Genomic DNA, 26,215 nt, shown 5'->3' with positions numbered 1-26,215 from the left:
CTTTAAAAGAAAAAAAATTAAACTGTTTATTTTACTATTTTGAAATAACTCACATGCAGTTGTAAGACATAAAACAGAGAGATACCATGTATTATTTACTGGGTTTTCTCCAGTGGTAACATCTTGAAAAATATAGTACAGTATCACAACTTAGATACTGACATGAATACACTCAAGATCCAAAATATTTCCATCACTGTAAGGATTCCTCATGTTGCCCTTCTGCAGTCATACCCACTTCCATCCTACTCCCACCCCTGCCTTAACAACCCTTAAACACTAATCTGTTTTTCATTTCTGTAATTTTATCATTTCAAGAATTTAGAAATGTAGTTATATAGAATATAAACTTTGGGGTTCCAGCATAATATGGGGTCACTCAGCATAATTCTCTTGAAATCATCCAGGTTTCTGAGTGTATCAATACTTGGTTCTTCTTTATTGCTGAGTACTATCACAACCTATGGATGTATCATAGTTTGTTTGACTACTCATCAGTTGAAGCACATCTGGGCTGTTTCCAGTTTGGAGCTATTATGAAAAGAGTTGCTGTAAATATTCATATACAGGTTTTTACATGAATATAAATTTTCATTTCTTTGGGATAAATGTCCAAGAGCCAAATTGCTGGGTCATATAGTAAGCATATGTTTAGGTTTTTTTTCTTTTTTGGGGGGAGGGGTGTGGGGGAGGCGAGGAGGAGAGGGAGAGGGAGGGCGAGAATCTTAGGCAGGCTCCACCAAATGTGGAGCCTGACACGGGGCTCCATCTCACAACCCTGAGATCATGACCTGAGCCAAAATCAGGAGTCAGACGCTTAACCAACTGAGCCACCCAGGAGCCCCAGCTTATGTTTAGTTTTTAAAAGAAAATGACAGACTCTTTTCCAGAGTCACTGTACCATTTTACATTCTCATCATCAATAACATGAGTGATCCAATATCCTCACCAATGTTTGGGGGTGTCACTATTTTGCTTTGTTTCATTTTAGCCCTTCTAATAGGGGTGTAGTGATATCACGTGGTTTTAATCTGCGTTTTCCTAATGGTTGATGATGTTCAACATCTTTTAATGTGTTTATTTGCCATCTGTATATCCTCTTGGATGAAATGTTTCTTCTTATCATTTGCCCATTTTCCATTTGGATTGTTTGTTGTTGTTTTTTTTTACTGTTGAATTGTGAGAGTTCTTTATATTATCTAGATATTTGTCCTTTGTCAGGTATGTGGTTTGAAGATATTTTCTTCCAATCTGCAACTTGTCTTTTTATCCTTTTAATGGATTTTTTTTTAATGGAGCAAAAGTTTTTAATTTTGACAAAAACCAATTTATCAGTTTTTATGGATTGTGATTTTGGTGTCAATTCTAGGAACATTCTACCTAGCCCCAGATCCCCAAGATTTTGTTTGAGGTTATTAGCTAGAAATTTTATACTTTTATGTTTACATTTAAGTCTGTAATCCACTCTGAGTTAATTTTTGTATAGGTTGTATAAATTTTGTACAGATATAAGTCAAAGTCCTCTCTCTCTCTTTTTGTGCCTGTGGATGATCAATCACTCCAGTACCATTTGTTGAAAAGACTACCTTTCCTCCATTGAATTGGTTTTGCATCTTTGTCAAAAATCAATTGGACATATATCTGTGGGTCTATTTCTAGCTTCCCTGTTCTGTTTCATTGATTGACATGGTTATTTCACTGCCAGTACCTCAGTCTTGATTACAATCAAACAATAATCTGTTGTTATATTTGTTATTAATAACATACTATTATATAGATAGATAACATTATACTTAATATTAGTATATTAAATAATGTACTATTATATAATACATCTTGAAATTAGACAATTCCTCCCAATATATTTTTTCCAAAATTGTTTAGCTATTCTAGTTCCTTCCTTTGCTTTTCAATTATTCTAAAGTTTAGAATAATTTTACCTATCTCTACCAAAAATTTTCCTTAATTTTGATGGGCATTGCATTAAACCTTTATATCCATTTGAGAAGAATTGACATCTTTACTATGTTGAGACTTGCAATCCATGAACATGATATGTCTTTCCAGATCTCTTAGGTTTCTTTCATCAGCATTTTATAGTTTTCATCATACAAGTTCTATACATTTTTTTAGACCTATACCTAAGTGTTTAAATTTTGAGTGATTTTAATTAATATTGTATTTATATATCTATGTTTTATTTCCTTTTTCTTTTTGCCTTATTACACCAGCTAGAATAGAACTCGAAGCATTAAATCAAATAGATGGTAAAAGTGAAGACCCTTGCCTTATTGCTGATCTTATGCGGACAGCATTTAGTTTTTCACCATTAAGTGAATGCTAACTGTAGTGTTTGTTTTTTTTTTAAAGAAGATCTTTGTCAAATTGAGGATGTTTCCCTCTATTCCTAGTTGTCAGAGTTTTCAATCATGAATGGGTGCTGAATTTTTCTTCATCTATCAATATCATCATGTGATAATTCTTCTTTAGCCTATTTATGGTAGATTATATTGATTGATTTCAGAATATTGAACCAGACTTGCATCCATGGAATAACCTTCAACTGGCCATGGTATATAATTTTTTTTATATATTGCTGTATTCTATTTGCTAGTACAATATTAAAGATTTTAAATTGATGTTTGTGAGGGATATTGGTCTATGTATTTCTCTTTTTCTACTGTGTTTGTCTGTGTTTAGTATCAGGATAATATTCATCTCATAAAATAAATTGGAAATTGTCCCCTCCTGTATTTTCTAAAAAAAAAAATTGTGTAGAGTATGTGTGTGTTAAGTCTTCTTCAAATATTTGTTAGAATTATCCAACAAAACCATCTAGGCTTGGAGTTTTGTTTTTGAGAGAGTTTTTAAATTACAAATTCAATTTCCTTAATAGTTACACGGTTATTCAAATAATCTAATTCATATTTGGTGGGTTAGGGTAATTTGTATTATTGAAGAATTGGTCCACTCCATCTAAGTTGTCTAAGTTCTGTGTTTAGTGCTTGTAATTTTCCATTATTGTCTTTAGATGTCTGTAGTGATATGCCTGTTTCATTCATGATTGGCAATTTGTGTCTTTTCTCTTTTTTATCTGTCAGTCATGCTGGAGGCTTGCCAAGAAGCTTATCTATCTTTTCCAAGAACAAACTCTTGGCTTCATTGATTTTCTCTACTGCTTTTCTGTTTTTCAATTTCATTTATTTGTGCTATTATTATTATTGTTATTTTGCCTTAGGTTGATTTTACTCTTCTTTTTCTTGGTTCTTGAGATTGGAGTTTGGATTATTGGTTTGAGACTTTTGTCTTTTCTAATGTATGCAATTAGTACTATCAGTTTCCCTCTGAGTACTGCTGTAGTTGTGTCCCACCAATTTTGCTATGTTCTATTTTCATTTTTCATTCACTCCAGTGTATTTTTTTCCTTGATTTCCTCTTTGACTTACGGTTATCTAGAAGTGTGTTAACTAACTTCTAAGTGTTTAGAGATTCTCCCATTATCTTTCTCTTATTGGTTTCTGGTTTGATTCCATTTTGGCCAGAAAACACACTCTGTAGGATTTCAGATTTGTTGATAATTGCTTTATAGACCAGGATATGGCCTATCTTGGAATATATTTGTGGGCACTTGAAAAGAATGTGTATTCTTTTATTGTTGGCTGTATGTTCTAAATATATCAATTAGATCCTGTTTGTTGATAATATTAAGTTCTATATGCTTGCTAATTTTCTATCAGTTGTTCTAGGTATGCTGAAGTTTACAACTATAATCATGGACTTGTCTATTTTTTTTCTATTTTACCAGTTTTTATTCCACACATTTTGTAGCTCTTTCGTGTATACACATTCAGAGTTGTTATGTTTTCTTGTTAGATATTCCTTTTTATCATTATATGATGTTTATTTCTGTCTCTGGTAATTTTTTTGCTTTGAAGATCTTTTATTTGATATTAATGTTGCTATTCCTGCTTTATTTGATTAATGTTTGCATAAGACATAGATATAATGTGTATGTACTACATGTAATACATATATCTGTATACAAATACATATTTTATATATATGTGTATGTATATATATATATGTGTGTGTGTGTGTGTGTGTGTGTGTGTGTGTGTATATGTTGTTTCCATGCTTTTACTTTAAATCTGTGTATATTATTGTATTTGAATTGAGTTCCTTTTGGACAGTATATAATTAAGCCACATTTTTTTAAAATCCACTGAGCATATCTCTGCCATTTAATTGGTGTATTCAGACAATTTACATTCAATTTATTTTATTTTATTTTTTTTTTTTTGAGAGAGAGAGAAAGTGGGGGGATGGGCAGAGGGAGAGAGAGAATCTTAAGCAGGCTCCATGCCCAGCTCGGAGCCCCACATGGGGCCCAATTTCATGACCCTGAGATCATGACCTGAGCTGAAACCAAGAGTCAGAGGCTTAACCGACTGAGCCATCCAGGAGCCCCTCAATTTAATTATTGATACATTATGGCTTAAGCCTGCCATTTGATTCTTTGTTTTTTTTCTCTTTGTTTTTCATATCACCTGCCTGCCTGTGTGTTATTTAAACACCTTTTAGAATTTTTAGAATTTTGACTTCCTAGTATTTTTCAGTGTATTTCTTTGTGTAGTTTTTTAGAGGTTGTTTTATGTATTAGATTTTATATACATAACATCACAGTGTACTGGTGTCTTCATTTTACTTGTTCAAGTGAAGTACAGGGACTTTACCTCCCTTCTTGTACTTTTATCCATACCCATTTATAATTGTCTTAAGTATTTCCTCTACATACATTTAGAACCACATCAGACATTGTTAAATTTTTGTTTCTGCCATCAAACATAATTTGGAAAACATCAGAGAAGGAAAGTCTATTATTTTTACTCATATTTTTGTTACTGAATTCTTTATTCCTTTCTAAAGGTCCAAGATTCGTCTTTTATCATCTCCTTTCTGTTTAGACAACTTCCTTAACTATTCTTTCAAGGTGGGTCTACTGTTGAAGAATTATATTATCTTTCCTTCATCTGATAATGACGATTTCCACTTCATTCCTAAAGGATATTTTCCATGGACATAGGATTCTGGATTGACAGTTCTTTTCTCTCAGCATTAAAAATGTTGTACCCCTTACTTCTGGGCTCCATGGTTTCTGATGAGAAATTTACTTATCAGAATTGTTTTTCCTCTAAAGGAAGATTATGTTTTTCTCTTGCTGCTTTCAAGTTTTTTTCTTTGTCTTTAGTTTTCAGAAGTTTGACTATGATGTGTTTTGGGATGGATGTCTTTTTTTTTTTTCTTGCTTGTGGTTTGCCCAGCCTCTTTGAATCTGCATCCTTTTACTAAATTTGGGGAATTTGGGGCCATTATTTTTTTAGCATGTTTTATGCCTTGCCCTCTTTCTCTTCTCTTTCTGGGATTCCAATGGCACAAATGTTTTCTTTTATTATAGTTCCACAGTTGCCTGAGTCTCTGTTCACTTTTTTTTTTTTAAGTATATTTTCTCTCTGTGGTTCAGATTAGACCATTTTTATTGTTCTCTCTCCTCATTCACTGGTTCTTTCCTTTGCCTCCTGCATTTTTTTTTATTTATCATAGTTATCATATTTTTCAGTTCTAAAATTTCTATCTGGTTATTCTAGAAAGCTTCTATTTCTTTGATAAGACGTTTGTTTGTTTCAACCATGTTTCATAATTTCTCATTGAAGCATTTTCATGATGGCTGCTTTAAAATCTTTGTGAGGTAATTCTAATATCTCTGTTGTCTTGGTGTTCACAAGTATTGGTGTCTTTTTACATTCAGTTTGAGATGTTTCTGCTTCTTTGTATGACAAATGATTTTCAGTTGAAAGAAACCTGGACATTTTGGGTACTGTGAGACTCTGGGTATTATTAAAGCTTCTATTTTAGCTGGCTTGCTCTGACACTACTCCAGCAGAGAAAGGGGGCACACCTCGTCATTGCCAGCTGTAGCACTGACACTTGAGTGGGAGGGCTCTGTGTTCCTGCTGGGTGGGGTGAGAGCTCCTATTCCCCAGTAGGCCTCCACTGATACTTTCCTGGCTAGGAGGGTTGTCAGTGGTTTGTTACTGCCCCCATCATGGCCTCTGCTGGCACCTTACAGGTTAGGGAATTCTAGAGCTGGACAGTTTCTAATGTCCTGACCCTCCACTAGGCCTCCTCTGTCCAACACAACCTTAGTAGGGAGGGAGAATGGTGCCTCATTATTGTTGGGCTTGGGTAGAAGTCCAGGATCCCAATGTAGTCTCCACTGACATTATTACATTGGGTTAGGGTAGGGACCTTGTTATCCCTTGACAAGGACAAAAGTCCCAATTTCCTATTTAGACTTCCTTACACCACTCTGGGGTTGGGGAGAGGAAGTTGGGATGCTTTGTTCTAGCCTACCAAGGGTCTGCAGGAGCTCCCCACTGGGCCTAGGTACGGGGGTGGCTGTTTGTGTGGTGTCTGACTAGAGCAAAGTAGTATTGCCCCAGTGCTTTCTGTCTTCCTAGGCTGCTGCTTTCTTTGTCCTTTGGCTGCAAAGAACAGGCTTTTGTTGAGGCTTCTCTGGTCTGCACCAATTGGTGTCTCTGGGTTGCTGGCTTCTTCCGCTCCAAGTTTTGGATAGATGAGTCAAAAATAAAATCCAGGGAACTCACCACAACGTTGTTCCTTGGGTCCTGAGGTCCCTGGCTATTCTGTCCTCTTCTCTCCATCATTCAGAGTGTCCTGATGTTTGTTTTATGTATGATGTCCAGGGTTTTTAGTTTTACCTGGCAGGAGGATTAGGAAAAACTGTCCCGTTTCTTTTTTGTCCTTTTTTCTTTTGTTATTCTTTAATTGGCAGGGCAGCATACGATTTTTGCCCTGGTTTCTATAGGGAACTTAAACAGAATTAGGAAAAAGCGACTAATAAATTTTCCATTAAAAAGAGACAATTTGAGACAAAGAACCCATGTCTATCTGTAATTTATTTTTCGATATCCGTTTCACTTCTACTTTCCAATTTCTACCAGCTTGTTTCTCGATTACTTTATCACCAATAAATGCTCCTTTAGCATTTTATGGCAACACTTACCTTTAGAAGTAAGCTTTTGCCACTTGCAAGTTCTCATTGACTGACTCCTGCATGGGGGCATGTTCACTTGATTCATTGCTGTTCCCCTGTGCCTGTCACAAGGCCAACCCCCATAAGAGTACTTAATAAATATCTGCTGAATAAGAGAATGAGAGCTGAAAATTTAAATTTCTCATTCTACGAGAGCTTACCTCCTTTTTTCTTGCTGTGCCGAAGCATGGGACACATGTGTCTGCCACCTGTGCTTGAGTCCCACCAGGCACCCAAAGCATGTGCTGAGGGCATTAGCAAAATTTGCCCAGAATTCTGCAATCTCGAATAAAGCAATTTTAATTTCAGCACATGTGTCAGTTTTTGCTTTCTGGCTTAGAGTTGTTTGTATTTTGAATTACAAGTGGGGAAGACCCCAGAATAGTTCCCATGTATGTGTGTGCACACGTGCACATTCACTCCTATCACTTCTAAAGAAAGTGACCCAAAGAATGTGGCACCAGAAAGACCACAGACTATTTTTAGGATCTGTTTCCTAGATCCCAGAATTTTTTTTTGAGGGGGGGATGATGAATTTTTAAGCAAATCATGGTTTGATGATCTTTTTATTTATTTATTTATTTTTAAAGATTTTATTTATTTACTTGAGAGAGAGAGAATGAGAGAGAGAGAGAGCACATGAGAGGGGAGAGGGTCAGAGGGAGAAGCAGACTCCCTGCTGAGCAGGGAGCCGGATGCAGGACTCGATCCCAGGACTCCAGGATCATGACCTGAGCAGAAGGCAGTTGCTTAACCAACTGAGCCACCCAGGCGCCCCTTGATGGTCTTTTTAAATCTTTGTCCTGTAATGTGCGATGTGTGGGCATCCATACATGGAGGAGGGGGAATGTTAGTCCATCGTTTTGTAAAGCCCTGAATTTATTTTAATTTTTTTGCAAGCATAACTGTGCTTTAGATAAAGATCTCCTGTCATTGCACCGTTTTTAAATGTAGGTAATAGAACATGATTCTTCTTAGTACTCCCAAGTGTGTTTGGTTTAAATACTAATCATAATACTTGCTTTCCCGCTTGGCTTTAGAGTCTGCTTAAAGTAATAGTGAAAGATTGAATTCACTATACTTTTGTTAGAAAGTCTGGAAATGTTAGTCCATGGACACTTTCGTCGCCTGCTAGAATGGAAATTCACTGGGAAGGGGGTGAGCATTTCATTTTATTGCCTAAGAGGTGTCGATAACATGCCCTAAATCTTTCCAAGGTATCTTTCATGCCAAACAGGCAAACTAGCTAGCGAAGGAACAGAAAGAGCACTTCTTACATGAGTCATTCTCAGCAAACTTGCACAGCAGCTGTGCTAGGTACTGATGAGGATTACCACAGAACCCAGTTGCAAGATTTTGTGTGGTCGAGGAGACAACTGCCTCTCTCAGGGGACCGCTTCGAAGGGGGTTGCAGCAATAATGCATCCCTACTGTTGCGGGTGGATTTTGTGGCCACGGAGTATAAAATCAGTGCCAGATAAAATCAGAAAGTAATAGAAAGTGAGAAGAATCTCATGGATTTTAAACCTTAATGTGAGAGACTACAACAAATGTCCTGAGCTTGTTGCATTTACTAGTTAGGAAAAGGAGAGAGAGGAAGGGATGCGTTTAACTCCGAAAACTTGCAGGGCTTCGGTCTTTTCATTTGAGAACCGTTTGGGTGTGTTGTGAAATCAAGTTGCAGAGTAGGCATGTTCAGACCTTTTTTTGCTACAGTTAGTAGGAAAGATCCCCCCCCACCCCCACCTTAAATAAAAGAAGCCAGAGTTTTCTGTGCAAACTGAAACAGGCGTTGCAAGAATCAGATTCACTTTGGACGAGTCTTCACATTCCAAGTCATCATTGCATTAGGCAGCACAATTCCATCTCTGGTTGATGGGCAGAAAAAGTGGGCAGCTTGCCAGGTAGACGTTTCCATGACTCCCAGCCCCCAAAGGTGATGCGTTTTTCAGCTAATTCAATGAAGAGTGGGCTGAACTTTGGGTCTAAACGAGACAATAGCTGCCTTCGCAGTATCAGCAGAATGGTTGATGGGAATGCACTCTACATTTGGCAGAGAATCATGTGACCTTACGACTGAGATTTTGTGATGGTGCCAACGGAGACTTGGAAAGCAGCAACCGTCCTGACTTTTTTCTTCTTTTCTAGCATGGCTCAGAAAATGGTGGATCTTAATACTTGACTTTAGCCAGACTCAGCAAGCGACTGAGCTTTGAAGCACAACTTCGCCTTTATTCTGGGTTTTTGGCAGGCCACCAGGAGGCTGTCCCTTTCACGCCTGATAAATTCTGCTGCTTATCTCTAAATAGGAAAAAAAAAAAAGAAAAATATAAACAGAATATTGAGGCATAACAAGTGAATCCTAAAATTGTATGTGCTTTTTGTTTTTTGGCTTTTCTTACTGCTGATTTTTTTAAATGTTAATACCCTTTCTGCTTGCTGAAGAATCCAAGTACTTTTTTTTTTTTTTTTTTGGTTTATAATGAACAGGCATTTGAACAGGGCAAACAGGACGGCCGCAGCAGTGAGCATGAGATCATTGCAGCCGTGTAGCAAGCTGGCACCCTGCCTTCTCACCCTTTTGGTTCAGGAGACAAACGTGTGCAATCCTCATTTCTAAAGTCAGCTCAGCCTGGAAGGATTCCTGGTCTCTCCCACCTTCTACCATTCTGCTGCCAGGGACAGCAAGGATTGGTGCAGCTTCTGCGCAGTGCTTTGTGCCTGGAATACGGAGAAGGAAGAAAAAGAAGACAAGCACCCTGGTCCTTTTTTCCAAGAAATAACAGGAGCCCCGAAGAAAAAAAAAAAAATCTTGAGTTTGTCCTACTCCATGCAACAGTGCTGAAAAATATGAGACGCTCCTGCTCAAAAACAAAAACAAAAACAAACAAACAAAAATCCAAACCAAAACAAACCAAAAAAAAAGCAAACATTGGCTTGTATACCTACAGAGACATCGGGCTTTGTAAAGCAGCTTTGTAAGGCAACATAACCAAATGAGCCTTCCTTATTTTTATTATTTCAAAAATATGGCATAATTAGCAATATATTGCACTTGGTGAAATCGCACCTTTCATATCAGGTATAACTTTTTTTGTTGTTTCTTTTTAAGCCTACTCTTAGATAAAAGGGGATCCTTGAACTTTCAATGTACTCTTATTTAGCTCATCACCCACTTTACTCTTATTAACTTTTTCCTTTTGCTCTCTTGCTCTAATCCTGATTAGAATAGAAACTTATGTAAAAATAGAAAAATGTCTATGGAAAAGATGGTACATGTTTTTATTTTGGTTATACATCGAAGTTGGGAAAGACATTAATATGTTATCTGTGCTTTTCGTGTACAGTATTAGTTTTTGCTATCTAAGAAAAGTGAGCGTTTAGTCCTAGTTGTTTAAAGAAACTAAATCTTTTATTTGCTGTGACTCATAATTTGAAATGTGAAGGAAGAAACTTTTTGAACTTCTAAAAAAGGGTCATATTAGAAGATACATTAAGAAATAAAATTAGTTTGGGGGAAGTTGTATTTAAATTATTTACCAGGATTTCAGTATAACCGAAGTAGGGATGAAAAGATCATGCTCTCAGTTGCTAAGTAGAAAAGAAGCTTGTTCCACAATAATACTCTCTTTTAAAATATATTTTAAAAGAAGCGTTTGTCTTAGGGCGGTTGCAGAGAGCGTTGGAAATATCCATTAAGTATTTTAGTGGAAAAAGTACATACAAACTTGTTTTAAGTTTAAAGCAATGATTGGCTCAGCAGATAAATGCATTGCATTCTAATTATTTTGTCTATTTGTAGGAGTAAATTGTTAAGCAATTTAAGCATTTTGTAACAAAACCCAGTTTTGCCTGGTTCAGTGGGAAAGGATTAGCAGATGTATTCCACCTATTTTAATGTTGATTAAAACTTTTCTAAACATGTTTAAAAATTGTTAAAAAAGAGAAAGTACTTCTTAAAAATAGAGCATATAGAAATGAAGACTATAATTTGCATATTAAGAATTGATGCTATAATATTCTCCATGAAAAGAATAAACTTGGAGCAAACTGTTATGCTTTTAAAATCATATTTTATCATATTGAAAATATGTAGGATAAACAAAGAGAAAATATTATAGAACTGATGAACTCTACCTCCTTTTTTTGTTACTCTATGAAGAATTATGGGAAATTACAATTACCCTATATACTGATAACATTCAAATAAAACGTTTTATTAAGTTTATCGGTTATTGTTCACTAATTATTTAAAAAAATAGCTCTTGTTCCTTTATGCTGCCTCAGCTAATGGAACATCAACTTTCACAGCCTTAATTAACATTTATAAACCTGTTTTCATGTTTCAAGATCCTTTAGTTGAAAAACATTATTTTAAATGTTATTTTTAGGAGCCATTAATCTCTACACTCTTAATTATCTTATTAAGCTCCATGCCAAATCCAAATCTCTTTTCAGCTTTCACTAGTTCATTGTGCAAAACCTAGTCGCTTCTTTACAGCTATGCCTCCTTTCACTTTCAAAACTGTTACTGTGAAAACAACACCAACCAAAATGAACGCGTAAATGCAAACTATGAAACCACATTATATGTCATATGAGTAGCCTTGGGTGGGGCTCTAGGAGTCTTCCAAGCCTTTAAAAAAAATACTTTAAAAGGTTTTGCCCATTTTGATATTGTGTTTTCTTCTCGATCATCTACCTTCATTCCCACCATCCAGCCAGATGATCCTCCTAGACAAGCAGTTGTCTGATATTTCTCCTTTTGTGGTTGTTTTAGGGAAAAACTTAAAATGGATATGAGAAGTGAAGAAAGTGATCATAGGAGAAAATCATCTCAGGTAAAAACAAAAAGCAAAAGAACAATTAATATTTAATATTTTTAAAGAAAAAACACAAAACAATGTTGACTATATTTAGTTTTAAGAATTTGTTTCATAGTCTTTATGGATCTAGCTGTTGGAATTTTCATTGATGGCTTGAGAATTTATACTATTACCTACCATTGTGACAAATTTTTGTCTGAGTTTATGATCTATGTGCAGTTTGAGTCTCTTGGAATTATGTATCTATATATCCATTCATATATCTATATATCCATTCATGTAATGGTTGAATAGAAAGTAATTTAGAAAAAGAAAATATATATTTTTTCATTTGTCATACCAGGTAAAAGGAAGTGAAATCTGGAGAGAGGGAATAAAGTTGTGCTTTTTTAAAAAAATGACCTAATAAGAGAATGAAACCAAAATATACATTCTTATAGTTACGATAAAACCCAAAACAAATGTTGCTTTTTATTTCACATCTAAGTTTATGAATACATGTTAAGATATTTTTACTATAATTGAATGCAATTATGACTGTTGATTTTTTACTATAGTTTTTAACAAGAATGGGAATAATTAGAAAATAAATAATGGTAAAAAAAAATTATGTAGACCAAATTATCTACATAAAGTCTATAGAACACATTTTATTTTATTTCAAAACATGCAAAAACACTAAGTAATTTTTATGTAGTATTACTATTTTTCACAATGAAGATATAATTTAGAAATGCTAAATATTGTGGATATGAGTGAAATGATTAATGATTGTACAACTTACAGTTTTGTTGCTGTTGAGCTTAAAATCTTAAAAAATATGTATGTGGCTGGCTTTATGTTTATTCTTTGTGTGTTTGCTTATTGTCTAGTGGCTTAAATTTTTTTAATAACAATTGATTTTTGCCCAACCTGTTGACCAGGTAAGAGTTGTAACTAGCTATATATTATGTTTTAAGAATATCTTTTTTTAAAAAATAAATTTGAAGATATTGTGTTTAAGAGGCAAGTTATATCTTCTTTTATGCAGTAGATCTGGAGTATAAATTATAGTAGTAGTAGCACTGCTAATAGTAATAATGCTGTTAATATTAATTTTAGTTTTCTGATAATAATTTATCCAAATATTGTTAATTTCAGTATTATTCCAACTATAGACACATATGTATACATTCAAGACTTTTTAGTGACTTCCTGTGTTCTCTGCCTAGTCAACAAGATCTTACTTGTTTTATGAGAAAGTTATAATGTTACCCATTCCTTGAAACCACTAACGGAGGTTTTATAAAAGAGTTAAAACAAGCACAGTGTGACTCTTACACAATTAGCTTAATAGTTAATTTGGTCTTAATTATAGGCTGGTAATACTACATTCATGCTTCACAATTGCATAATTCATACATGCATGTATGGATCCTTTTTTTCTTTTAAAACTCGTTATTAATTAGAATAGTCCAAATCCAAAATATTCACTATTAAAACAAGAGTAATCTGTGAAAAATATTTCAATATACTATTCTTTAAATTCTTATGTATATAAACCTGTATTTTAGTGTAGAATATTTATGAAGGCCTTTAACTGGGAATATGTATACTAAGAGCATTTTAGCATTAAAAATATTTATAGTAAAGGATCAATATTAATATTTTTATCTAATTTCATCAAATATTTACAATAAATTCTGCATTAATAGGGAGCCCAAGTGAGATGTTGCCCATTGGCATAAACCCGTAGATCCGATCTTGTGGTGAAATGGACTACACAAGCTCGCTTCTATGGGTCTGTGTCAGTGTGGTAATCTAACAAAATGCTATAGACAAATGCTGTTAAATCGTATTTCAGTCAAACTCCTGTTAAACTTTAGTTGATTACTTGTGAAGTATTTATATTTCCTTTTGTTACCCTCATCGGTCTTTAGAGACACGCTTCAATTGTCTACCACTAGGAAGGGTTTATAGCATAGCCATTCAAGTTGGAATCCAAATACAGTAAATTACTTAAGAAACTTGAATTTTTTATAGCCAGGTTCAAAACAAGGGCTGAATGGATCCTGTTCAGAAACTTAAGTTCACATTATAGTGGTTAGTACACCTCATCAACTTCAATAAGAAAATTAAAGGCTATAATTAGATTTATGTACTACTATTGAGCTGATTTATCTTGAATAATGGAGTTGAATGCTATTGGCTTTTAATATTATTAATTGCTAGTAGAACTATATGCCAGGAGAGATGTCAGAGGACATTTTGTATGACCTGTGCTAAAAATCCAAGAGGTTAGGATAGTCCTAGTAGACACATATTAAGTCTATTGGTGAAATGTTAGAATATTATATCTACATCCTTGCCAAGCCCTTAGGTGTATGGCCGCCATATTTGGAGGAGCTGTCTGAAGATATGATAAGGAGTTTGAAGCAACATTGGAAGCTGTGTGCATCCGGGTTGAGGTAGTAGGTTGTATGGTTTAGAGTTACACCCTGGGAGTTAACTGTACAACCTTCTAGCTTTCCTTGGAGCACACTTGAGCCATCGAGGAATTCTTCACCACTTTTACCTGATTGAGCCAATTTCTGTGCAAGAAGGTAATGTGTCATGAGTATTTTGGATAATCAATTTGAACCTTTCTTACATTAAAATGATCTTTTCATCCCTAAATACTAGATTATTCCATTTGCATCTACTTGTAAACACTGGCAAGTTGGTATTTCTAATAGGTTGTTACTCTATGAGCAAACATTTTTAAGAACTGGTGAGTAGTGACTTAAACCGCATTGATATTTCAACTTTTCAGTCACAGATTCACAAAATTTGGCTCTTAATTTTGCAAACTGATCATTGATCTTTTTTCTATTTTTATTGGCTACTTAGACACTATAGTAAAAAAAAAAAGTCTTCTAGTGTCAATGACTTAATAGCACATTATCTGAGTCTTTCTTATGACACATCACTTTCTCCCTTATGTTATGGTTATCTATGTGCTTGTTTATTTTTTTTCCAGTATATACTAGACTGTAAGCCCCTTGAGGGCGAAGCCCATGCCTTATCTTTCATTGTATCCCCTACAGTGCTTTACACATAAGATCTAATAGTTATTGGATGAATGAATGGAGTATAAGATCTCACCCTGTGATGAGTTTCTATTGAATATTTGAATGAATTACAACAGTAGTCACAAATTTGCGTATTGTTTGTTGGTCCTAAAATTTGCCTAAATTTAATTCCCACACTGCTCTACATCAGTAATATACTTGTTTTTTCACTGTGTTGAGTGTGCCCATTCATCCTAGACATACAATTTAAAACTTAGGATTGCTTTTTCTCTAGAATAAAAAGAATACAGCAAACTCATTTTTATTAATAAGTTCATTATAGTTTATAACCCTAAATTTAGATTATGTGTATTTCTTTTGAATTTTTAAATCCTTTCATTTCTAGATGAATGGTTTTTCTTTCAACATCACTTTTATAAATCAGCTTTTGGTATTTTGTATACTTCCCTTGTCTTCTACCCTTTATTTTTGTACAGCCACGTGTGGAATAAACCAGAAACAACTAAACCAGAAACATGTCAAGAAATTAATAATAAATATATGAAGTGTAATTGAGGATTGAATCACATTTTTGTTTAAAGGGAAGTCACCTACAATATTCTGTCTGTACAAAGCAAATAGGTCTCTTTGGAGAACATTAACTTACCACCAAATTTAGTGGCATCAAATGGTATAGTTTATATAAAGAGGCTAGTTTATATCAATCATCTTTCAGTCACAAAATTAAATAGTTATAGATATTGGAACTTTAAACTCTAAGTATGAAACATTGAATACATAGAAAAGATTTTTAGATATAAATATGTTAAGAACTATAAGATCCAGACAGTGTGGTGGTGAGCTTCCTATAGAACACTCTGGCATCCAGAATATCTCAGAATCTAGAATTCACCAACAATGGTGAAGAAGGAACTTTTGAATCACCAACGGGAAGAACACAGGAGCATTATAAAGCTGAATACCAATGATTTCAATCAAAATTATTTGATTCGTAGGCAGAGGTTGAAGACTAGTAGTCTCTAAGAAATAAAGGCCTTTTCAAGGACTAATCAAGAGATAATGAACAAGAGGCAGGAGACATAGACAAAAGAGTAAGAGACAGAGAAAATGAGAAGTTGAGAAGGAAAGTACTCCTAGCAAAGAGAAATAATGTTGTGTGTACTGGTAGCAGTTCTACACAAAGGTGGAAGAAACAAACAACTGAGGGGTAAACAATTACATCTTTGTAAATAGTTTAGTCTTTGAGAGCCTTGTAGTCCCTTTCGTGTGTGTGTGTGTGTGTGTGTGTTTGTGTATTCTAATACTCTTGTGTACAGATTTGGAGACCAAGTCGGTGTCATTGATGGGCCAAGTAGAATACTATTGTCAAGAAATGCCTGTTTCCATTTGGTGCAATAGAGTTAAGTATATCACAGAAATCAACTGTGAGGTGCAGTTTAAGGATAAGCTTATGAAAATACTGTGACAAGTGCATAGAATCGTGGTCTCTTATCTACCCTAGCAAAAGGGATCTGGTATTACAGAAGAATAGCTGAAAAATTACAAAGATGTAGCTATGATGAAAGTGTTAGTCATGTGAAGTCATAATAATTCTGAAAGGCAGAGGATATAATTAGCATCAATGCAGAAAATGAAAACTCCTCTGTAGGCTGAGAATACTACATGGGAGGTTCTTTCACTAGTAATTAATTATAAATTTGCTCTTCTAGCTATGGGGGTTATTTAACTTACTATATTTTTATGAAAAAAAAATGGCAGATGACAAATACACAAATTGATAGGATTATCTTAAAGAAACCGAGATTCAGGACCATTGCTGGTGTCAATATCTAGAAATAAACCGTGGGGAAATAATGTACATTTAGAGAATTAGCATTCAATGAGGGAGCAACTATGCAGATTGAATAATTCCTTTAAGAATTTAAGTGGTCAAGGGGCACCTGGGTGGCTCGGTCATTAAGCGTCTGCCTTCGGCTCAGGTCATGGTCCCAGGGTGATGGGATGGAACCCCACATTGGGCTCCCTGCTCAGCGGGAAGCCTGCTTCTCCCTCCCCCACTCCCCTTGTTTGTGTTCCTTCTCTCGCTGTGTCTCTCCCTGTCAAATAAATAAATAAAATCTTAAAAAAAAAAAGAATTTAAGTGGTCAAATTTTACTATATAGCAAGGTTTCCACATTTGGTAACAAAATAAATATGAAAATTCAGGAAACAATTAACTATCAGTGAATTATACATTATTTTACCAATATCTCTCTTGATATTTTGAGACTTGCATATGTATCTGTGTTCATATTAGCTGATTTCCTTTAAATATTTTGTGGAATGAGGCAAGAAGGAGTTAGAAGCACAGAAGCGGGGACGGAGAAAGAAAGGGAAAGGAAAACCAACTGCAAAGCAATTGATTGGACCATACTAGAGAAGTCTAATTTAGTTCATAATACTGGTTCATGTTAACATTCTCACATTCATATTAGTTCAGCAAACTATGAGGGAATCAGATAAGTTATTTGGCAGTTGGACTGAGCCTTCTTGGAAACAATCAAGCAGTACGTGGACTATGTTATTAGAATAAATGAGTCACTTTCTGTAAATAATCATTTTGTTTCTCTTATTCCCTGTTATCAATGCTGACTCAAGAGCATAGGTGATTCTCCAAGATTCCTCAAATGATGTGATACAGTATTCTGCCACCCTGAACATTATTTCATACCCATGCCTAGCTTCTTTTCCACAAAATATAGGGATAATTCTTGAGGTCACTGATCTTGACTGTACTCATGGCGTCTCCCTAAAGACCTATAGGGAATGCCTATAAAAGACCATTAGGTGAAGGTTTGGACACACCAAAAGAGCATTTATCTCTTACTTGCTTACTAATTGCCACTATCCACTACTCCTTCCAAACAAACCTTCTACCTGTTAATATCATGTTCTTTGGGATTCGTGTATATCACTTCTTCATCCCCAAAGCCTTTACTCTTTCTCTAAGGACCTTCTCAATTTTGAATCCTCATAGTCATTGCAACTTTTATTCCCACAGAGTTTTCTCTGACTTCCATTAGTAGTAAGTCCAAGTGCCCAGGGGGACTGTGGCTTACCTTTGTACCTTCAGCAGTGTATGTACCTTTTTTTAAACTTGAGTTGAACTTCTGATCATTTATGAGCAATGGTGAGAACCTATGCACACCTTAGAATAAACTGTGCTTCAGCAGTAAAACCCTGTGTTATCTGAGATATTTCTAGACTCTTCAGAATGTATCATTATGGGCTAAGGAGATTGTTGTTGTTGTTGTTGTTTTTAACACTGTCTATGAGGTCTAATAGAGCCTGTGATTTAGCATCTAAAGGTGATTTATGAAACTAGCTACTCTATTATTTATAAGCCCAAGCTCCTTGTGTACAGAAATATCTGTCTTTTCAAAACTCACAACTCCCTACCCTAGGACCCTGCATATAGGATGAAATCTTTGGTGAATGAATAAATTTTTTTTAAATGAAACAAAAACATTTTGTGATACACTGGGGAAATTCTATATTTAGGTGGACTTCTTCAAGCTTTTAAAGTTTAGAATTTAAGAGAAATTAGGAGTATCACTTTTAACCTTGGGCAAGTCTGTTTGATAGTAGTTCTTGATTTTTAGTTGGCGCTGTGTGTGTGTGCCTTCATTTTTTTTTTTTTTTAAAGATTTTATTTATTTATTTAACTGACAGAGAGAGAGAGAGAGACAGCGTGAGGGGGAACACAAATAGGGGGAGTGGGAGAGGGAGAAGTGGGCTTCCGGCTGAGCAGGGAGCCTGATGCGGGGCTCGATCCCAGGACCCCAGGATCATGACCTGAGCCGAAGGCAGTCGCTTAACCAACTGAGCCACCCAGGCGCCCCTGTGTGCCTTCATTTTTAACTTCACTCTACTCTATGTGGCATCTGTGAGTTAAATAAACACCTACATTTCTCCCCTATATCTGATACCTCTTAAATCCCAATTCTGTTTCTCTTCACTATGAACTGCTGGAACACTTACTTGACCCCAATTATATTCAACCTTAGGTTTCCCTTTACTTTTCATATGTTTAGATAGTACATAATGAAGTTACTTTGTAAGTTGTATAATTCATGTGTACTTTTACTTACTAGGAACTTAAATAGTACTTGTTTGAAATTAAAAATAAAATCTAGATTTATACATGGTAAGAACCTTAGAGATCAATAGCCCATTTTCCAGATGACCAAACTGAGGCCAGAATGTTTAGTGATTTTGTCAGAGCCAATCTACCAGTAATGGATACAGCCTAGATTTCTATCCAGGTCAATGATCTATGCAAGAAGATATATTTTACGCTTGCTATCAATAGATTTTTAGGTAGCATCATAAAACAAATTTTAATTAATTGATTGAAATAAGATAATAAGGTTTTTTTTTGAAAGACTACAAATAACAGAAATTTATCTGCAGACTCAAATATGATAGATATATAATTAGTATCATTTATGAAGATTTTATTTATTTATTTGACAGAGAGAGAGACAGCGAGAGAGGGAACACAAGCAGGGGGAGTGGGAGAGGGAGAAGCAGGCTTCCCGCGGAGCAGGGAGCCCGATGCGGGGCTCGATCCCAGGACCCTGGAATCATGACCTGAGCCGAAGGCAGACGCTTAACGACTGAGCCACCCAGGCGCCCCAATTAGTATCATTTAAAATGAACTCTGTATTCATTTTATTTTTTTCTTTTCAAGTAGAAATGCACTCTTATTTTTCTGGGCATAGAGAAAAATTTATCTACCTTCTAGTTCCACTATGGCATTTCCTCTCCTTCCAGAATCCTCCTCCAGGGGAGAGGACAATAGCCTAGCAGTTAGTGGTGTCTCTCAAGTAAAAAGGGAAGAACTGTGAATTGGTTAACCTATTAGCATTATGTTGCTTGGGAGAATAAAAGTTAATATGAAATAATAGCCATAACTAAGTCCGACTTCAGAGGTCAACTGCCTATGTCCCTCATAAGATAATGCAAGATAACATTATGTAAAATACTGTTCCCAGTGATCATGAACTTAAATAGCATCAGGGTCTAGGCAGTATAGTGAGCCATACTAAAGACAAGAGGAAGTAATAGGGACTGTGGTAGACCAAAGAAGACATACTCACTTTCAAGATATTTCAAAATGACTTCACAGTCAATCTAAATTTGGCTCCCAAGGGCAGCCAGTTATCCATCTTTGATATGAAGGCATCACAAAGCAAAGCAAAATTGTAATAAATCTGCTCTTTTAATGAACCTAACAAAATCTTTTCTTACTGTTGACCTGATAATTGGGAGTGTCTACGATACTTTTAAGTAATTCTAAGTTGTATAAAAAAGATAGATTCTTACACACTTCTATGCTGATGCTGTTATTTCAGATAGACACATATGATCCATGACAGTCTAAATATTTCCTTGAATTTAGTTGACTAATGAAAAATATTTACTGATCAAGCAACCACTGCCAATTGCAATATTAGTTTGATGTTATTTTAATGAAAGAAATGTAGTAGTAGTAGTAGGGCGCCTGGGTGGCTTAGTTGGTCAAGCGTCTGACTCTCAATTTTGGCTCAGGTCATGATCTTAGCGTCATGGGATCCAGCCCCTGCATTGGGGTCTGCCCCTCCCCCTACCTATGCATTCTCTCTCTCTCTCTCTCTCTCTCTCTCAATAAAATATTTTAAAAAAAGAAGAAGAAATGTAGTAATAGTGACTGTAGTGGTCCAGTAGTACTATGTAGTTTTAGGTTTCCATTTGTATCTGAATCTCAATGTGCGAAACAATCAAATCCTTACACTTATTATTCCTCAAGTAATTGATGCTATAAATAGATGGATAGATAGCATTTTGAAGTCAGAGAAAATCAAAAGGTTAAATAGAGTGAACACAATTAAAGTTCAAGGCTTCTCATCTCTATATAATGTCTTACACTTGGGCAACTGGGTAGGGCTCAAGAATAAAGTAACTGGTATTGTTGTTAATTATATTTTATTGCGTGATAATTAAAAGAGCAGTTATGCATACATCTGGAATTAGATCAGGTTCCTGTCCATAAATTTTTCAATATAATTTTATCCAATGAACTTAAATATGGCAGATAGAAAATGACACAACCAATTATGAAAACACTGAGTTTAGAGGAATGAAGAAGACTCATATTTGCAATGTTGTTGTATGTAGTAGAAACCTTCCTATTTAATACAATTGGGATCAGCAGTTGGTACCACAAAGATTTTTGAAGGAAATTGATCTTAAAAATTAACACATGCATACAATACACTTTTTGTTTAAATTTAAAAACTCGATTATATATTTGCCAGTATTTTTATGTAAGCCAAGAACTATTTTTGAGTTTGGATTGCTGATTAGATTTTATCACCCTTTTTTTTTTTTTTGTAAATCCCAAAATGCATCATCTATGATTTCTAATTTCAGTTGTTTCACGAATGTCTTTAAGTGCAAATCCATTGCAAAAAAATCTGAGAGCAGAATACTACTTTCTTTATGATTGTTTCTAATCTTTTGAATTTGTCTTACTTATGTCCAACTCTCCAGCATTTTTTAAGGTGACTGAATTTTATAAAGTCTTCCCAAAATGTTAAGGTTTAGAACACCTCTCATTCTTTTTACACTTATATTTAAATTGCTTTATATAATATTTAACTAAATTATATAATTTCCTATTAGCCTAACTGGCATAAACTGATTTGGGAACAAACATAACAGACTTCCTGCAAGCATACAAATCACTTGATGGAGGCAGAAATATTTGAGTGTTCTAGAACTTTCTGAGGTGATGGAAATGTTCTCTACAAAGTCCAAAAAGGTAGTATATGAAATGTGGCTATTGTCACTGAAGAATTTTAAGGTTAGTTAATTTTAGTTAATTAAAATTTAAATAGCTACATGTGGCTAGTAACTAGTGTATTAGACGGTGCAGTTCTGAAAAGTAGCACACTTGCATTTAACCTGTTGGAGCATCTGTGCAAAGTGTCAGATAATCTATGAAGTGGTAAATGGTTAAGCGTACTTCCTCTGTAGCCGAATTAAGATTTAAGGGAAGAAGGGCTTGGGAAACTCAAATTGATTTGGGATTCATTTTTGTTTTGTTTTATTGCTTTTTATTTGTTTCGGGTTTTTTTGCTCCTATTTGAGTATAGATTTAATTTGATGGGGTTTTAAAAATTTATACAGAAGAAGGAAAGCCAAAACATTAGAAAGAGGTTTGTAACTCCTTTTGAAACATTCCATCAACACAAACCTAATTTAGAAAGTAAACAACATTACTTGTCACAGTGGCAAAACAAAAACAAAAATGTGTTCTTAATTTAGGATCATGGATCCACAGGAGGCATAGGATGAACTTGTTGAGTCTCTAGACCCTTTGAAAAAAATGTATAATACTTTAAAGGTATGTGGTTGTGCTTATTTTTCTGAGGAAAAGGTCCCAGCTCTTCTCAGCTTATCATAGCAGTCCATGATTTCCTGAAAAAGTTAAGAATAACTTCATTGGGTTACTGCTTAATGCTTTTTGATGCCAGAAGTTAACTAAGTAGTAAACTGATAGAATTGAAGCCTATTCTTACAAACATTGTAAATCCGTCTTTCTATACAACCATCCACATATATATTTCACATCATATAGTTCATATGTGTAGTTAAATATGTAATATTTTAATTAAACATTGCACAATATATAATTTATATGCATTTTAATTAAGATTATATGTATAATTTAATTAATTGGCTAAACCTGTGGAACATAATTGAGAAAAGACAGAGAATAGTATAATTTCTTGGAGGGATTCTCTAAAATTGGATAGCTAAAATCACTATCATATTATATGTGAACTTTCAGCTATAAATTATTGGACAAATCATAAAAATATAGATTGAACCATCTCTCAGTTTATTATATCAGTGCATTTGCAAATGTTCTTGCTTATGAATGACCAAGCCCATTAAAGTGGTGTGTTATGGTACAATTTATGAAACACAAAAAGACTGTCACCAGTCCCATACTCAATAAAAGGACATGAAAACATGGGGAAAATTAGAAAATTGAAATTTTCTATGTTTTAAGAAAAAGTAAGCTATTTATGTTTTAATGTGTTTCCCTTTCTGACCAGTATTTTTGTTTAACGCGTCAACCACTGGTCCAAACACATCAGGTAGGATGGACTCTACTGTAATATTATTAGTTCTCTTCTAAAAGTGAGAGAACCCATCAGGGGTTTCTGTTATTTTCTACAACCACACAAATAGTAAATCCTAGGACTGAGATGTGTCTTACACCAAAGGAGTTGATTTCAACTCCTTTGTTATAACGCCTCCCGTGACAGAGGCTCAGCTGTCGGTACCCAGAGTAAAGGTTTGAAGGTAAGATTTGCTCCACTCTGTCTAGAATGAAACCACAGCCTCACTTGTTGAACTGGCCAGCCCTTTTTGTTTCTTCCAGAGATTTCCTGGACCACTGTTTCTTTCAGTTTAGAGATCCGCACGAGAGAAGTTCAATGGGGTCTTTTCTGTTTGATTTTTTTTAAAACACTGAACAGCATAAGGTTGCCATAAAAACAGCAAATATATTTACCTCTAATGGGAATTTATCAGCTCCGTGTGGTAAAATGTTTATTTAATTGATTAAGAGAAACACTGAGCAGCATCTCTCTATTACATAAAAGATTACTTTTGTTTTTAAAATAAGTGTTTCAAAAATGGGAGCACAATAAACCATACAGACTCCTCGAGATTAGCTGATTAATATTTGGAAAGGATCTAACATCATTCCTTACATCATCTAGGGACTCAGAGAAGACCTCGTTTTTCTTTCCCCCTCCTCTAAAAATATTAGCTTGACACTGGCTTATTATCCCCTACATTGCTCTGAGTTTTAAGACCTCTTAGAACAGTGGTTCTCAAACTAATTGCTCAGGGACCTGCAGGGGCAAGGGAATGTGGGGCAGGAGGTGGGTGTAGTTTGAAAAAGTTCTCGGTGTTACTCAGATTTTCCATCCGCATAGCCACCCATTCCCGTAGGCAGCCATTATGTGGTAAGAGTTCAGAGGCCTCAGAAAGGTCACCCCTGCTCTGAAATAGTTTGGTCTTTCATTGCACATTAAACTTGCAACACAGTCATGGACTATTCCCCCCTCCCCAGTAATAAGGGAATTGAACTCTAGCCCTGGAGTCAGACACACCTGAATTTATAACAAGTCTTGAGTCAACCACTACTAGAAAAGCTGACCTTTTCACCAGGGCTCTGTGATCTCCGTCTGTAAGGTAAAAATTATGATACCAGTACTGCAAGACTTTTGTGAAGATGAACATATTATATGTATATGGCATTTAGCAAGCATGGTACCTAGCAGATAATAGGAGTTGAAAGAATATAATTATTATGACCACCATTGCCATAGGAAATGGTGCAGTGTACTGTTTGCTTATTAAACGTCCCACATGTCCAGAGCTGTGGAATTTACATGGGCAGAGCCAACCCCAGGAAACACTGGGAGGTGGTTATTTTCTCTGAGACCTCTCTCTGGATTCCTGATCATCGTGGCTTTGCTGCCTGCATATATTTTGAATATGTCACATTTCAAATATTCTCCTTGTCAGGTCATGGTAGACAAGAAGTCTCACCTTTTCCTTCTGACATTATAGTCCTTCTGCATATGTCTGTAGTTAATTCCTTTCCTCCTTATATCATTCATGTTTTGTAAACATAAGCAATTTGTCACTACTGTGTATATACAAATGAAATGATAATGCTTAAGAGCCTTATTGGTTTTCCCATCTGTAAAATAGGGGTAACAAGCCCTTCTTGTTTCATTTCTCTTTAATACCTCTGTCTGTCTCTCTGTGTCTCTGTTGCTGTGACTCTGTCTCTCTCTCCCCCTCCTCTCTCTCCCCTTCTCTCTTTTGTGTAGGTAGATCCTGCTTACATTTTCATTGCTTAATTCTCTGCATAATGTCTGTTTCCATTACTACACATAAATCACTTTTTTAACATCTAGCCAAATGCCAAAAGTAAGAACATTATATTTACTAGATAAATGAATGAATTATTGAATTAATTAAATTGATGAGAGCAGCTAGAGAAATGTAGACTTTAGCTCCTATGAAACTGGAAGGTATTAGCTACAGTGTAATTAAAATACTCATTGTTGGCCTATCTTGGTCATCATCTTGGTCAGGTGATGCCATTGGAAGCGAGGTCAGTCCTGTAATTTCTTCCTAACACATTCCTTTCTTATAAGGCCCATTTCAGTTGGAGCGAGTGCATACACACCATGCCTGTGGGATAAGATTGATGACATTAAATTTGTTTCTCACAGAAAATTGGGTGGGTCTCTGTTTCATGACTAAGTTATTTTTATTTTTTAATCTGTAGAAACTAAATTCAGTCTGCCACACTAGTCTAGTGAAAGCATATTCGATAGTTTTATTGTAATTTATTTTCATTCTAAGTAATAAGAGGAGTTTATTTTTTATTTTTTAATTTTTTGGTGGAAAAGGATTATGCTGGCAACCTGGGAAGATGGTTCTCAAAGACCATCTTCTAGATAGGAGGTATCTGAACTAGGTTCAAAAGTTTGTGAGGTTTTGAACTTGATTCGCTTTCCCTCTTTTCTGCAGGCTGGATACAGTTCTTTGTCAGGGTATTGGATAATTCCTCGAAGCAGGATAACTTCCGGAGAGGAAGCCACTATATAGGCATCTAGAGTTCAATGGTATAATGCATCTAGGGCCTCATACCCATTAACCAGGGCTCTGATCCTGTCCTGCAAATCTACAGAAAGGCCACATCACATTCCAGGGTCCCAGATGAGGCCCTAAATACCCTCCAGGAAGCAGCATCTTTACCTGCTTGGCCCTAAGCACCTATTATCCTATTATTCCTTTTATGGTGGTGTCAGAGATTTCAGGAACTGAGATAGTGAACTTGCCCATTTTCAAATGCTGATTATTTTACTGATGGCTTTGAAAGTGCTGTGGCCTTCAGAGTAGATCTCAGATTTGGTGGATGGTTGTTGGGTGTAGGGAAGGTAAATCTTCTTTGCTTAGGTAGTTTCATTATAAAGCATGGGTTTTAGAGATAAAGAACTGCCAGATTTAGCAAATAAAAATATGGGATGCTCAATTAAATTTGAATTTTAAGTACACAAGGAATAATTTTTTAGTATCACTATGTCTGATAGTTCATGTTG

The 26,215-nt window shown here is 35.2% G+C and overlaps 1 long non-coding RNA gene across 1 annotated transcript in view; it reads left to right on the top strand.

Moving 5' to 3' along the window:
* LOC118546276 (uncharacterized) overlaps positions 1–26,215 on the top strand; it is a 522,743-nt gene that overhangs the window by 385,583 nt on the left and 110,945 nt on the right. Inside the window, exon 5 of the long non-coding RNA XR_013442218.1 lies at positions 11,895–11,955. This is a non-coding gene — a long non-coding RNA (uncharacterized LOC118546276). The remainder of the gene's footprint in view (positions 1–11,894; positions 11,956–26,215) is intronic.

The sequence above is a fragment of the Halichoerus grypus genome, chromosome 1 (genome assembly GCF_964656455.1).
Source record: "Halichoerus grypus chromosome 1, mHalGry1.hap1.1, whole genome shotgun sequence".
Classification (NCBI taxonomy): Eukaryota; Metazoa; Chordata; class Mammalia; order Carnivora; family Phocidae; genus Halichoerus; species Halichoerus grypus.
The sequence above is the reverse complement of the archived record's forward strand: the minus strand, read 5'-3'. Positions and strand labels throughout refer to the sequence as shown.